The following is a 12723-nucleotide window of genomic DNA, read 5'->3' on the forward strand; positions in this document are numbered from 1 at the left end:
TTCAGTAAAAAGTTTGTTGTTTGTATCTTAGCCTTCAGGGTTACAGTGGGGGAGGGAAGGCAGTGAAATATAAACTGTTAAAAAGTTTCCTTTTTGCTTGCAACATATTAATTCTTCGCCTTTTTAACTCTTGATAATAGGATTATTTTTTAATTCTGTTGGTGTTCTCTTTAGAGGAAGAACTTCTAGGACCAGGAAAAGTTAAACATGTTGGTTCCCCACCCCCCTGCTTTGATACTTATTTTAAACATGCACTATCTACAGTATTCATGTTGTATTCCAATCAGTACTTGGGATTTTCATGTAGAGGGGAACAGAAAGTTACAGTAAGTTTTTGTTTTCAGGAGCGATTGTCCCAAACAATGAAGAATTTTTCTATTCAGTTTAGGGAACTGAAAGGGCACCCATGTCACAAAGCACAGGCTGGCTCTTTGTCTGATTTCCCATTTCCTGTACAGCTCTGAGAGAGTTCTGACATTGAAGGATGTTCCCTCCACACTCCGGTCCCTTGTGGAAGTGATTGCACAACACACCAACCAGAAAGCTAAATTGAAAGAAAGGAAGAACGAAAAAAAAGAAAGAAAGGAACCTACTCTGAATTCTTATTATTACCTCCTGCTATAACCAGGAGGTGTTTCTCCACTGCCCTGTAGCATTTCGAACTGTCTGTTAGTAGTTAGAAGAGAAAAAGCAACTACTTAATCTGTTGGAAACATTATCTACGTGCAATTTGAAAAAGTGGTAATGGCCTGGGTTTGAGTGGCCAGAGAGGCATCTCCGGGGGAATTTAGCTTGGCAGGAGGAGTGTTTTTTGTTGTAACCACATACAAATCGAGGAGGAGACATCTCCTTTTTGATTCAGTAGAACCAGTTTCCATGTTTTCTCTTAATAGTGAACTGAACGTTTCTTTTGAAAAAGAAAACATTGAAGAAACTTGCATGTAAAATTTCAGGCCTGTTGCCTAATCAGTTGGAAACTTACCCTTTCCCCTTCAAGGAAAATGAAATCTCATTCATACTGTTTTTTTTTTTTTAAACTCTGGATAAGGATTTCGTACTTAAGATTTAAAAAAAAAAAAAAAGGTATATATATATTTTAAACTCCTGCTTGTTTTACTGATGAGAATTATGGTGGATGGCTTTCTTTGAATCTGCTGCTTTAAGTAAATCATCTTCTGAAGTCACTCATCTTAAAGGCAGACTTCTTCAGGATGGTGACTGGGCAGCAGCAAGTAACTGGGCTTGTTTCTTGTGAAATTAACATACTGCAGTTTTAAAAAACATTTCTTTCTTCACTGAATAAGAAATCACAGACTTTTAAGGCAATATCTGTTGGCTTGTCTTTGTCATTGTGTAATATGATATTTTTCAAAACAAAACAAAACGTAATTATCAGCCTAACTGAGGAATAGACGGACTGCAAGGAAATTGATACCACATTAATTTTGTATGTTTCCAGTTGCAGGGTGGTGAGGAAAAGCTTATGGAAAGCTCGTCCAGGTTGATTTGTTGTTTTGTAGTCTGTAATATACTTGAGAGTAGTCTGCTTTGTAGTCTCCCTCTTTATTTGGGGGAAGAAACTTTGATTTTGAAAGTTGAGTAGATATGTAGGATGATTTGCTGTAGTCTGTTTGGTTTAAACATCTGCTGCTCTTTTCCTTGCTATGAAAGTTAACATTATTTTAACACCAAAATAAATACACAGGAAATGAAGAAAAGCGCAGCAAAACTTGAGTGGTGTTTTTAGTGGGTTGTTTATGCCCTGGTGGTTTTCTTAGTATAAACACTGCACACATCTGTTCTGAACTCAAAGGGCTGTTTTGAGGATGGGCATAAATCTCAGATGGGAATTTTTTTTTTTTTTTTTTTTTTTTTTTTTTTTTTTTTTTTTGGTAAGAAAAGTTGGAACCATTACTGTTCCTTTAAATCCAGTTCTCTGGAAGTATTCATATTAAGCATAGCAGCTCACCAGCATTCCAGGGAAGTTATTTGGAAAATGGAATGTACAGTTGGTAGGCAGCATTTAATTTCACTTAGGGCACAGGCAGGCTTTATTTACATCTCTTTAAGAATAAGGGACAATTATCTGAAGTTTTAGTTTTAACAATGAAGATGTTGGTGGTTATTCTTACTCTCCAAGTTAGTTATACCATATTCCCTGGTTCTGTTGTTCACAGCTCTACTCTGCCAAATAAACCATGTGTCTGCACTGTCATTCTTCAGCCTCTCTGGCAACATATACACAAATAGATCTTTTTAAGCCGGTTATCTTGCAGCGTACAAGGCCTTCCTAAAGTCCTACATTTAGAGCAACTCTAAATGGTTCAGATACGGACTCTGCTCGGTGACTGCTCTCTGGCATCGGACTTTCCCCATACTAGTCTGTAAGCATAATTGAAAAAGAAAATAAAGGAAAAAATTAACTGCAAATAGGCTTGGGGTGGGATCCATTGGGTAGGAGAAGGAGATTGGCAAATGTCAGAAAGAATCTCAGTTTGGCTAATTTCTGGAAACCCATCACTTTCATTGGTAATGAGCAAATTAGCAGAACTCTGCTTGTGTTAATGAGTCTGTTCAAAAAAATCTCATGGTTTATTACCACAACCCTCAACAGTCAACCAGCTCATGGTTCATGACCATACTGCATGTTCATGTTATACCCATTTGAATCCCAGTTTTGCCTCTATCTTCATGAAAAGGTCATAGGCCAACCTCAGCCTTCATTTCCCTTGTGAACTCCTGAGCATACTCCGCCAGTAGGCTGAAAGCCTCCAGGAGGCAGGGCATTCTGCCTTGGTCACCACTGGATCCTGAATCCTGCCACGGTGCCTGATTTGGCTCCCAGAAAGTGGCTGACTGAAAAAAACCCCATGAAATCTCTCCGATAGCAGTGTAGTCACTACTGTATAATTTAGTACTTCATTATATATACATCTTGTATTCTCTAATTATCTAATTATTGTAGAGCTGTACAGGACCTTAGGTAGATCTTAGACATTTGACTCCCCCCCCCCCCCCGCCAACCCTCCCCAGGAAACCAAGGCCCAGAGAGGTAAATTGTCTGTTCAAGTTGATTCAGAAAGTTTGTAGCAGAAATGAGTTGTTGTGAGGACTGAGTGGTTTTCATTAGTCTCTGATTTTTCTGTAGCATTACTGCCTCTCCACGATCATTTTATGTCTTGTTATTAGCTTGTCAGTGATAGGGACTGTGCTCGGTCTTGGGGACCCTTCCAGCACGGGGTGGCAGGGGACATCTGAGATTACAGTGTACAGTGAGCCTGTCCTGGAGTCCTCATTGCCCTGAAGCCAGTTGCTGGTCTAGATTCCCAGGCTGTTGTGATGTCAGGAAAGAGAGTAATGAGAACTCTAGGTGACCAGCCTTGTTGGAATTTGTTCTCCTTGCTGCTCTGGTACTTAGGTTTGCTTTACTTTTTTTCTGATTGTGCAGAGGAGGAGGCCCTGTGTAATGCCAGTTCACAAAGAGTGTTTTCCCAAGGGAGTAGAGAACTGGTTAGACCATTGATTTTTCTCAAGATGGCTGACGGTTCTATTTACATAATTACGTGGTGCTGAAAACATAGGTCCTAATAAATGTGCTCATGGTTGGCCGTGGCTTTAAGCTGCTGTTAGTGATACTTTAATTATGGGTTAAGAGCCATTAGTGTGTAATTTGGTAGAAGAATTCTCCCCTTTTAATTTAATAGTGCGATTTATATTGGGAGAAAGTAAGAATAAATTGCATATTGTGATCATCTGAAAGCTTAAGAGGAGAGTATTCTAAGTTCCTCACATTTTGAGCTACTCATTGTTTTAGAACATAATTACACTTATTTCATCACAGGGTACGCTTAAAATTAATTTTCTGGAATTGAAAGGAAAATGCAGACAAGTTGTTGAGTGAGACTTTTTCAGAATTAGGAGTAAGGTTGGGTGACGGGATTCCTTTTGTTTTCTGCCAGTCTAACCAGCAAGCAGTTTAGTGTTCTTTGTCTAATGAGTTCAGAGGCATCAAGGAAACTTAGAGCATTGGGTACTATTAAGGTGAAAAGGCCACAGAGCAGAGCCATTTGAACCCGCCTCTGTTCCAGCCCTGTGTATCAAGTGACCAGCTCTTGATCCAGGGGTGTATTCTGAAGTCGAACATATGCAACTATTTTGCTGTGGAAATTCATTTTACTTTAGAATTTTGTTTGCAGGAGAGAGAGGTGAAGGGGAGGAGTTGGGGGGGGAGAGGAAGGGGAAAATTGGGGGGGAGAGGAAAGAGGGGTGGCGGGGGGAGGGGGGCGGTTGTTGGGGGAGAGGAATGGGAGGTGGTTGGGGGAGAGGCTGAGAGGAGTTTGATTAGTAAAACATGCCTAGGTGAGCCCAGGAGATCTCCTGCAAGAGATCCAGCCAGTTTGTATTTCTTCTAATTACAGTTTGTGAAGGGAAGGTGTGATTATATCCTCCTTCCTTCCAGCTCCCCTCCCTTGTTTCTCTGCCCTCTTCTGGAAAGATTATTTTACTTGGCTGTTTATCTCTTGGAGCTTACACATGGCTTTGTTTTAGAAGGGAGATTTCTCTTCCTTCCTTCCTCCTTTCCTTCCCTATTGTCTGCATGGCCTTCTATTCTTAGGGTGTTGGGATTTGTTGCTGTGAAGATTTTTTTAAACACGCCATAAGATACAAGAAATACCCCGTGGCTTGTGAGAAGATTCAAAACCTCTCAATATAGCCTCGTTCTGCTCAATTGTGAGGGTGTTGCAGAAAACTTGGTTTTGTCTGAAGAAATTAGATCCAGACTTCGCACTTTTGCATATATACAAATGTATAAAACCGGTCTAACCATGGGTCGTTTCTGGCTCTGTTTTATCTCCGCATCTGACATTTATTCAACGACTGTGTTTAGTGGTGCCTCCGTGTCCTGTCGGATATTGAGTTTGTTAGCGGCATCCCTGCCGGGCTCCTCAGCATCAGTTTGTGCTATAGAATAGTCCCTCTCCCGCATGCTTTTACTTTTAAGTAATCCCTACACCCAAGGTGGGGCTTGAACTCACAACCCTGAGATCAAGAGGCAATCCCTCTTTTATTTCTTAACTCATATGTCAGCCCCCTATCCCTCCCCTCAAAGAAACCCCAACCATGGACGCTTAATTTTTAAAAGCAGAGTCTGAAAATGATTTTACTTTTTCCATTTGTTCTCTCTTTGCCTTCCTAAATGTTACATGTTCTGCTAAGTTCTAAGGAATTCTTTCTGTCAGTTTGCTTTGTTATCTTGCCTTCTTTTTTCCTTTTTTTTTTTAAAGAATACTGTAGATTGTTACAATTTCAGGGTATTGTGTACAGAATGTGTTTAAATCCTAACAATGCAAATTACTACTAGGTGAAAGGTTATTTACCCTAAATAAAGTAGAAAATCTATTCTTAAAGTTACCTTTAATTTGTGGCTAATTTATATGATATTTCTGAACTCTTAATAACTTGTTTGTTAACAAAGAAGTCTGTAAACATAACAAACTGAAATATATTTAGTAAGTCATCACAGAAAACTCAGTCCTGTCCTTTTCCCACCCAGTATCCATTCTCTTAAAGGTATATAGAATGCATGTGCTATGCTGGAATATATTAAGTCTTGGGTTGTCCCTCTCTCTTGCAATACTTTTTATTATGAAATATGCCATATGTACATAAACATGCATAAAACACACATGTGGTTTGAAAACGAACAACCTTATGATCACTGCCAGGTCAGGAAATAATTCACCTCTTTCAAGTATTCTCTCCTTGTCAAATTCCTCCTCGCCCCAAGAGGTCATCACAATTATAATATGTCTTTTCTTCCTATCTCTACTACCTCTATGTGCAATTCTAAACAAATTAACTTAGTTTTGTGTGTTTTTCCTTTCCTTTCCTTTTTTTTTTTTTTTGAGCCCAATTGAAATTATTTCCTATGCCCTCTTTTGTGTCTTGCTTGAGGTTTTTTATAGTGGAGATGTCCCTGTCTTTTCCATGTGAAGCCAGCTTATCTTCAAGTGTGGGAATCTTGGCTGTGGAACATATGCAGACGCCCTAGCGTCCTTCTCATTCACTTGCTGTTCACTGTCTACTAAACATAGCTGGTGATGCTTTGGTCCAAACTTTTTTTTCAGTCAGTGTTTTGTTCACAGTCTTCCTCACCTGTTGAAAGCCTTCTACCCTGCAGGTCATAATGGGAACTTGTATATCTGAGAAACTCTGCAGTTTGGGAGAGTGCAAAGTGGGGGATGCTCGAGGAGATACATAGCTTAATTAGGGTCTGAACAAGGGCTTTCGTTCTGCATTAATAAGCAATTTGCTTAAAGGCTGAGACTTGCTACAAGTCAACTTTGTTACAGTGCCAGATTTCTTTGGATGTTAATCCAGGGACTTTTAGATACACAGAAAAAGCTTAAGTTGTTCCAGTATTCAAACAATACTCTACATTGTAGAGAGGTGGCTGTCTGAGGGCAACAAAGATTTGAAACAATCATCTGCATTATGCACCATCTAAAATTATGAATGAAAAAGAATCATCCATATGTATGGCTCTTGATTTTTATTTTATATCTGCTTTGCATGAAAATAGCTGCCTGTTAATTGTTTTTGGCTAATGATTCGATTTTAATAGAGTGAATTCCAGAATTTAATGATTTGTTGCAGATGCATTCTGCCAAGCAATTTAGCAAAGTTGTTTACACTACCCCAAATCCAGCTGGACAAAGCGAGCCAATGCTTCTTCCCTGATAACAGTTCAGGGAGTGATGAGTGCAAATTTCTGGACCTTTTTTTTTCCCCCTTTGAAAACAAACACGTCTTCCGTTATATGGCAGCACTGTTAGAGTGGCAGGGGATTAATTTAAAATTTTATTTTAATGTCAGCAGCTCTTTCCGGTACCCATTTTCTCCCATTCTTACTATGTGTGTCCTTTTAAATGATTATTTTTTTCTGATGAGCAACTGATAAACTGTTGGCTGACCCCACAGAAAACTCTTGTTTTATTTCTCTGCTGAAAAGTTATGACCTCTTTGCCGGTGCTTAAAATCACCCATGAGAGGGCTTTGAAGAGGGCTTTGAGTAGCTTTCTTAAAGGAATATCCAGTAGCGGCTGTACCAGGCTCTAAGTTCTGTTGGGCAGAGGGCAAAAGAGATGGAATATAGTAGTCCTTCTCAGGATAAAACCTATAAAAAGTTTTCCAGCACTGTTCTACTGGATTCAGAATCGGTGACAATGACCACTAGTTTCTGGAGACCACGATGGGAGCCCTTTTTCTCTGAGAGGCTTTATACTGGTGAAAGATGGCTGATTTGGGGAGGGAGGAGGTGGAGTAGAGTTCTAGAACCGACAGCAGACATCGGACATTGCTCTTGGTGTCCAGCAATAAATGTAATGCACGTACACACTCACTTGGTTCTATATTTTGTCCAACACAGATTGGGAGAGGGCCTTCTTGTAGACCTGGAAGAACTCTTGTGTATCCTTTAAGGAGAAGATAGAAGAACCACCACATCTTGCTTTTCCACCTGCAGACTCTTCTGAATCCACCTCCATCCTTCTTCCCCTTCCCTTAGGCTCCCTGAAAGGCTAATTCTTCTATTGGTGCTCATAGATACCAGCCCTTCGGGCCTCAGGGACTTCTCCATGATCTGCTTCTGATTTCCCCTTCTTCCTCTCCTGGTTCTTTCTCTTTATCATGTGCTTAAGCGTACAAGTTTTTGCCAACTTTAAAACAAAACCAAACTCATCCCTAAATCTTGCCTCCCACTCCTGCTGCAGTATTAGACTCTTATCTTTGCCATCCAAGTTTTTAGAAGAATGTGGTCAACTTGTTTCTACTTCCTTCTGTCCAGTCTCTCCTCAATCCACTGTCATCTCACATCATCTCATTTCTGCTCCCACAGCTCCACTGAAGATTTCTGGACGAAGCCACGAATCCATGATATCTTAGTGGAAAGTTCAGTGGACACTTTTCAGTCCTTACCTAGTTAAATCTCCTAATACCATTTGGTGTTGACTCCTTCCAAAATCTTAAACTTCTTATATCCTTTGGCTCAAATACTCTTTGAATATGCACTCCATTGGGAATTGAGCGCTGGTGAGCATGTGGTGAGCAAAATGTACAGGGGCTTTATGGAGCTCCTGGTGTTGGTAGGAGGGTATGAAAGAGTGAGGCAGGCTGATAAACATTAAAGACAAACTGTGGTTACAGCTTGAGAACAGATTGGAAGGGAAGAAGGAGAGATTGTAGAAATAGGAGAGAATGTGAATGTGCTGCACTGGTTTAGGCAAGAGATGGTAGTCACTCAGATTGTGGTGGCGGTCATGGAAAAGGAGAGGAGTAGAAGAAAAATTTAGAGAGAAGACTGACAATACATGGGGAGAGGCTGGAGTAGGGGATGAGAGAGAAGACATAGAAGACATGGAGAGTGCCTCCTAGGTTTCTAGCTTGTCCAGGTGAGTGGAAGGAAGTTTCTGCCCTTTGCAGAGATGGGAAATACAGAGAGAGGACTGGGTTCTGGGATGAGATGATGAGTTTAGTTTCAGATATGTTGAGTTTGAAGGATCTTTAAAATTTCGAAGAAGAGCTAAATATTATAGGATTGGATATATGGGTCTAGAGCTCAGACAAGAGGCCATTGCTGGTGATACTAGTTTGGGAGAGAGAATAAGTGAAGCTCTGGGCAAGAATGGTCACTGGGGAACAAAGAACAGAATGAGGAGTTGAAGACATACTAGGAACTCTTCTCTTAGGTCTCTATCAGTTTTCTTCTTTATTCCTAAAATAATCCCACAACTGACCCCGCCTCTAATCTTGTTCTCTTATAAGCCTTTATCCATGGTATTACCAGAGTGCCATCCCTTATTTACTGTTACAGCCCTGTTTTTTATTATTCCTTCACCCACACCCTGTAGCCCAGATATATCAAACTACAGTTCATAGACAGCTGAGGGTTAGAGGTGCTATCCACCCCTCCCTTTACTGCCCCCACTTCGTGTACTTGAAAACATGTGTATAACTTCTGATTTCCCAAAAACTTAACTACTAATAGCTTACTGTTGATTGGAAGCCTTACTGATAATATAACAAAAAGAGTGATTCATGTATGTATTGTATATCCTGTGTGTTATATACTATATTCTCACAATAAAGTCAGCTAGAGAAAAGCAAATGTTAATAAGAAAATTGTAAGGAAGAGGAAGTATATTTACAGTACTGTACTGTATTTACTGGAAGAAAATTGCATGCAAGGGGATCTGAGCAGTTCAAACCCATGTTGTTCAAGGGTCAGCTGTATTTGAGTGAACCATTGCCTCTCTCTGAAATCCGTGTCCCCTGCCCTTTCTCTCTTGACTTCTCTTAGTCCCTCAAGTGCAGAGACTCCTTGAAAGTGACCCTCCTCACTCCTGCCTTTTTAGCTGAATTAGATGTTTTGTTTGTAGTTTCTCGTGGCATGCCGAGCATGCTTTTGTCAGAGAATTTATTTCACTGTGTTATATACTCCTCAGTCTGCCTTTCTGTAAGCTCTGGGAGGGCTAGGACTTTGTCTTTCATCTCTTTGTTCTTAGCTCCAAGCATCGTGGTGTCTGCTTAGGTATGAATCTACTCCAGGGTCTTTTTGTTAAAGAAAGAAACATTGATGGGGTGCCTGGGTGGCTCAGTGGGCTAAAGCCTCTGCCTTCGGCTCAGGTCATGATCCCGGGGTCTTGGGATCGAGCCCCGAGTCGGGGCTCTCTGCTCAGCGGGGAGCCTGCTTCCTCCTATCTCTCTGCCTGCTTCTCTGCCTACTTGTGATCTCTGTCTGTCAAATGAATAAATAAAATCTTAAAAAAAAAAAAAAGTAAAAAGAAACATTGAAATTGTGTGGTTAACCCAGGGATTGTCAGTTATTTGGTAACACAAGAAAGTTAACTCTTAGAATGTCCTTAGAGGAAGGAATGGCAGCTGGCAAAGGAGAGGGGAAGAAAGAAAACTGTTTAAGGCTGTTTCTATAGAGAAACTTAACAAGTGGACGAGTTGGTTGTAAATAATTGCCCCCGTTCTTTTTGTTTTCTAATTACTATACTCTGGATTGTCTATTAACTAACTGAACATTTATGGGAAAATATTTAATACTTAATACTTTATTAAATATTAATATTAAATATTAAATATTTAAAATACTTTAATAATAATTTAATATTTAATTGTGTGCCAGGCACTGGTTTATGTGCTGGGGACTTAGCTCTTAACAAAACAAACAGCAGTATCCCTGGGTTTTTGGAGTCTACGTTCTAGCAGGAGAGATGGACTGTGAACAGGTACATAAATAAAGAAGATAATTAAAGATTTTGAAGTGTCATTATTAACAGGTTGATGTCTGTTAGCTGATTTACTATTTAGAATAGTTGCATCATACCTAAAAAGTGACTACTTTTATTTTTAAGCTTCAAGCTTCAAAGTACAGATTTATTTCCCTCATGGTGTTGTGAAGGATTTAAAGTACATCAAAGAAACTTTTGGAAAATTTCCTTTGGAATATGAGAAGTCAGGTCTTTTACCTTTTTTTTTTTTTTTTAAGATTTTATTTATTTATTTGACAGAGACAGAGAGAGAGGGAACAAAAGCGGGGTGGGGTGGGAGAGAGAAGCAGGCTTCCCACTGAGCAGGGGCCCGATGTAGGGCTTGAACCCAGATCTTGGGATCATGACCTGAACTGAAGACAGACACTTAATGACTGAGCCACCCAGGCACCCCTTTTACTTTTTTTTTTTTCCTATGGTCAAAGAATCAGACTGCTTCACTCCATTATACCTGGCTTTTATATTGGAACCTAACATTTATTGTAGCATTATCACCTTTTCCTTTTCATTTTTTTTTAAAGTAAGGTTTTATTTATTTGACAGAACAGTGAGAGGGTGAACACAAGCAGGGGAAGTAGGAGACGGAGAAGCAGGCTCTCCGCTGAGCGGGGAGCCTGATGCGGGGCTCGGTCCCAGGACGCCGAGATCATGACCCGAGCTGAAGGCAGATGCTTTATGACTGAGCCACCCAGCCCCCACCCCCCCGCTTTTCCATTCATTCATTCATTCATTTTTAAAATATTTTATTTTTTTATTTGACAGAGAAATAGAGATAGAGAGCACAAGTAGGCAGAGTGGCAGGCAGAGGGAAAGGGAGAAGCAGGCTCTTTACTGAGCAGGGAACCTGATGTGGGGCTTGATCCTAGGACCCTGATGACCTGAGCCAAAGGCGGATGCTTAACTGACTGAGCCAACCAGGCGCCCCTCTTTTTTTTTTTTTTTTTTTTTAATTAACAAAGGTCAAATTATTTGTTTGCATTCTTAGAAGAATTGAATATATTTAGAATAAAAAAAGTCAGTGAATGTTGGGGCACCTGGGGTGCCTTGGTGGGTGGCTCAGTTGGTTAATCTCCAACTCTTGATTTTGGCTTAGTTCATGATTTCAGGGTCATGAGATCAAGCCCTATGTCATGCTGAGTGTGGATCCTGCTCAAGATTCTCTCTCTCCCCTTCCCTCTGTCTCTCTTAGTTCCCTCTCTCCCTCCTCTAAAAAAAAAAAAAAAAAAAAAAAAAAGAAAAAAAAAAAAATCAGTGAGTTTTAGAAAGGCTCAGGAAATCAATTTATATGCTCTTCTTAAAGGACTCTGGTCAGACCTTTAAAGTTATTGCCCTGAATAAAATAGATCTTACAATACCCTAGGGGGAGATTTTTATTGTGAGCTCTTACTTTGTGAAAAGCATATTTGGGGAGGACTAGATAAAAATGCAAGCCTTGGGCTTCATATGGATAAAGGACTACTGGGGTGTTCTACCTGTTTGATTTTTGTTTCTCTTACTTTGTTTTTATTGAGGCATAATTGATGATGGTGCAATCTTCAGGGCATGGCTTATAATGATTTTTCCCTGTTTATAACATTTGTAAGAACAAACCAAGTCAAGATACAGAACATATCTATCACCCCAGAGTATTCCTTTATGCTTCCTTGGATAGGCCATACACATCCCCCAACGATAACCGCTATTTTGACTTCTGTAGTTATAGATTAGTTTTGTCTACTCTTGAGCTTCATATAAGTAGAATCATTTGATTTCAACTTTTTGTGCTCAGCATGTTTTTGAGTGCCATGTTGTATGGATCAGTGATTTGTTCTTTGTATTGCTGGGCTGTAGTCCATCGTAGGAGTATGTTACAATCTGCCTATCTAGTCTAAGGTTGAGGGACATTTGTGTTTCCAGTTTTTAACTATTATGAATAAAATTGCTTTAAATGAATAAAATTGCTTCAAACATTTTTTATGGCAAAATACACATATGCTAAAATTTATTATCTTAACCATTTTTAGCAGTATAGCTCTTAAATTCATTCACTTGGTGGTACGACCTCTGAATATTTTTGTTCAAGCGTTTTTGGGGACAAATGCACTCCTTTCTCTTGGATACATACGTGTGGACCTGCTGGGTCATTGGTATGTTTCACTTTCTTTCTTCTTCTTCTTTCTTCTTCTTCTCCTTCTTCTTTCTTCTTCTTCTTCTTCTTCTTCTTCTTTTTTTTTTTTTTAAAGATTTTATTTATTTGACAGAGAGATCACAAGTAGGCAGAGAGGAAGGCAGAGAGAGAGAGAGGGAAGCAGGTTTCCTGCTGAGCAGAGAGCCTGATGTGGGACTCGATCCCAGGACCCTGGAATCATGACCTGAGCCGAAGGCAGAGGCTTTAACCCACTGAGCC

At 39.9% G+C, this 12723-nt stretch overlaps 1 protein-coding gene across 5 annotated transcripts in view; it reads left to right on the plus strand.

Annotated features, from left to right (window-relative positions):
* Positions 1-12723, plus strand: part of VGLL4 (vestigial like family member 4) — a 160072-nt gene that overhangs the window by 76738 nt on the left and 70611 nt on the right. The gene's annotated exons all lie outside the window — the stretch shown is intronic.

This window comes from Lutra lutra, chromosome 1 (assembly GCF_902655055.1).
Source record: "Lutra lutra chromosome 1, mLutLut1.2, whole genome shotgun sequence".
In the NCBI taxonomy this organism is placed as follows: Eukaryota; Metazoa; Chordata; class Mammalia; order Carnivora; family Mustelidae; genus Lutra; species Lutra lutra.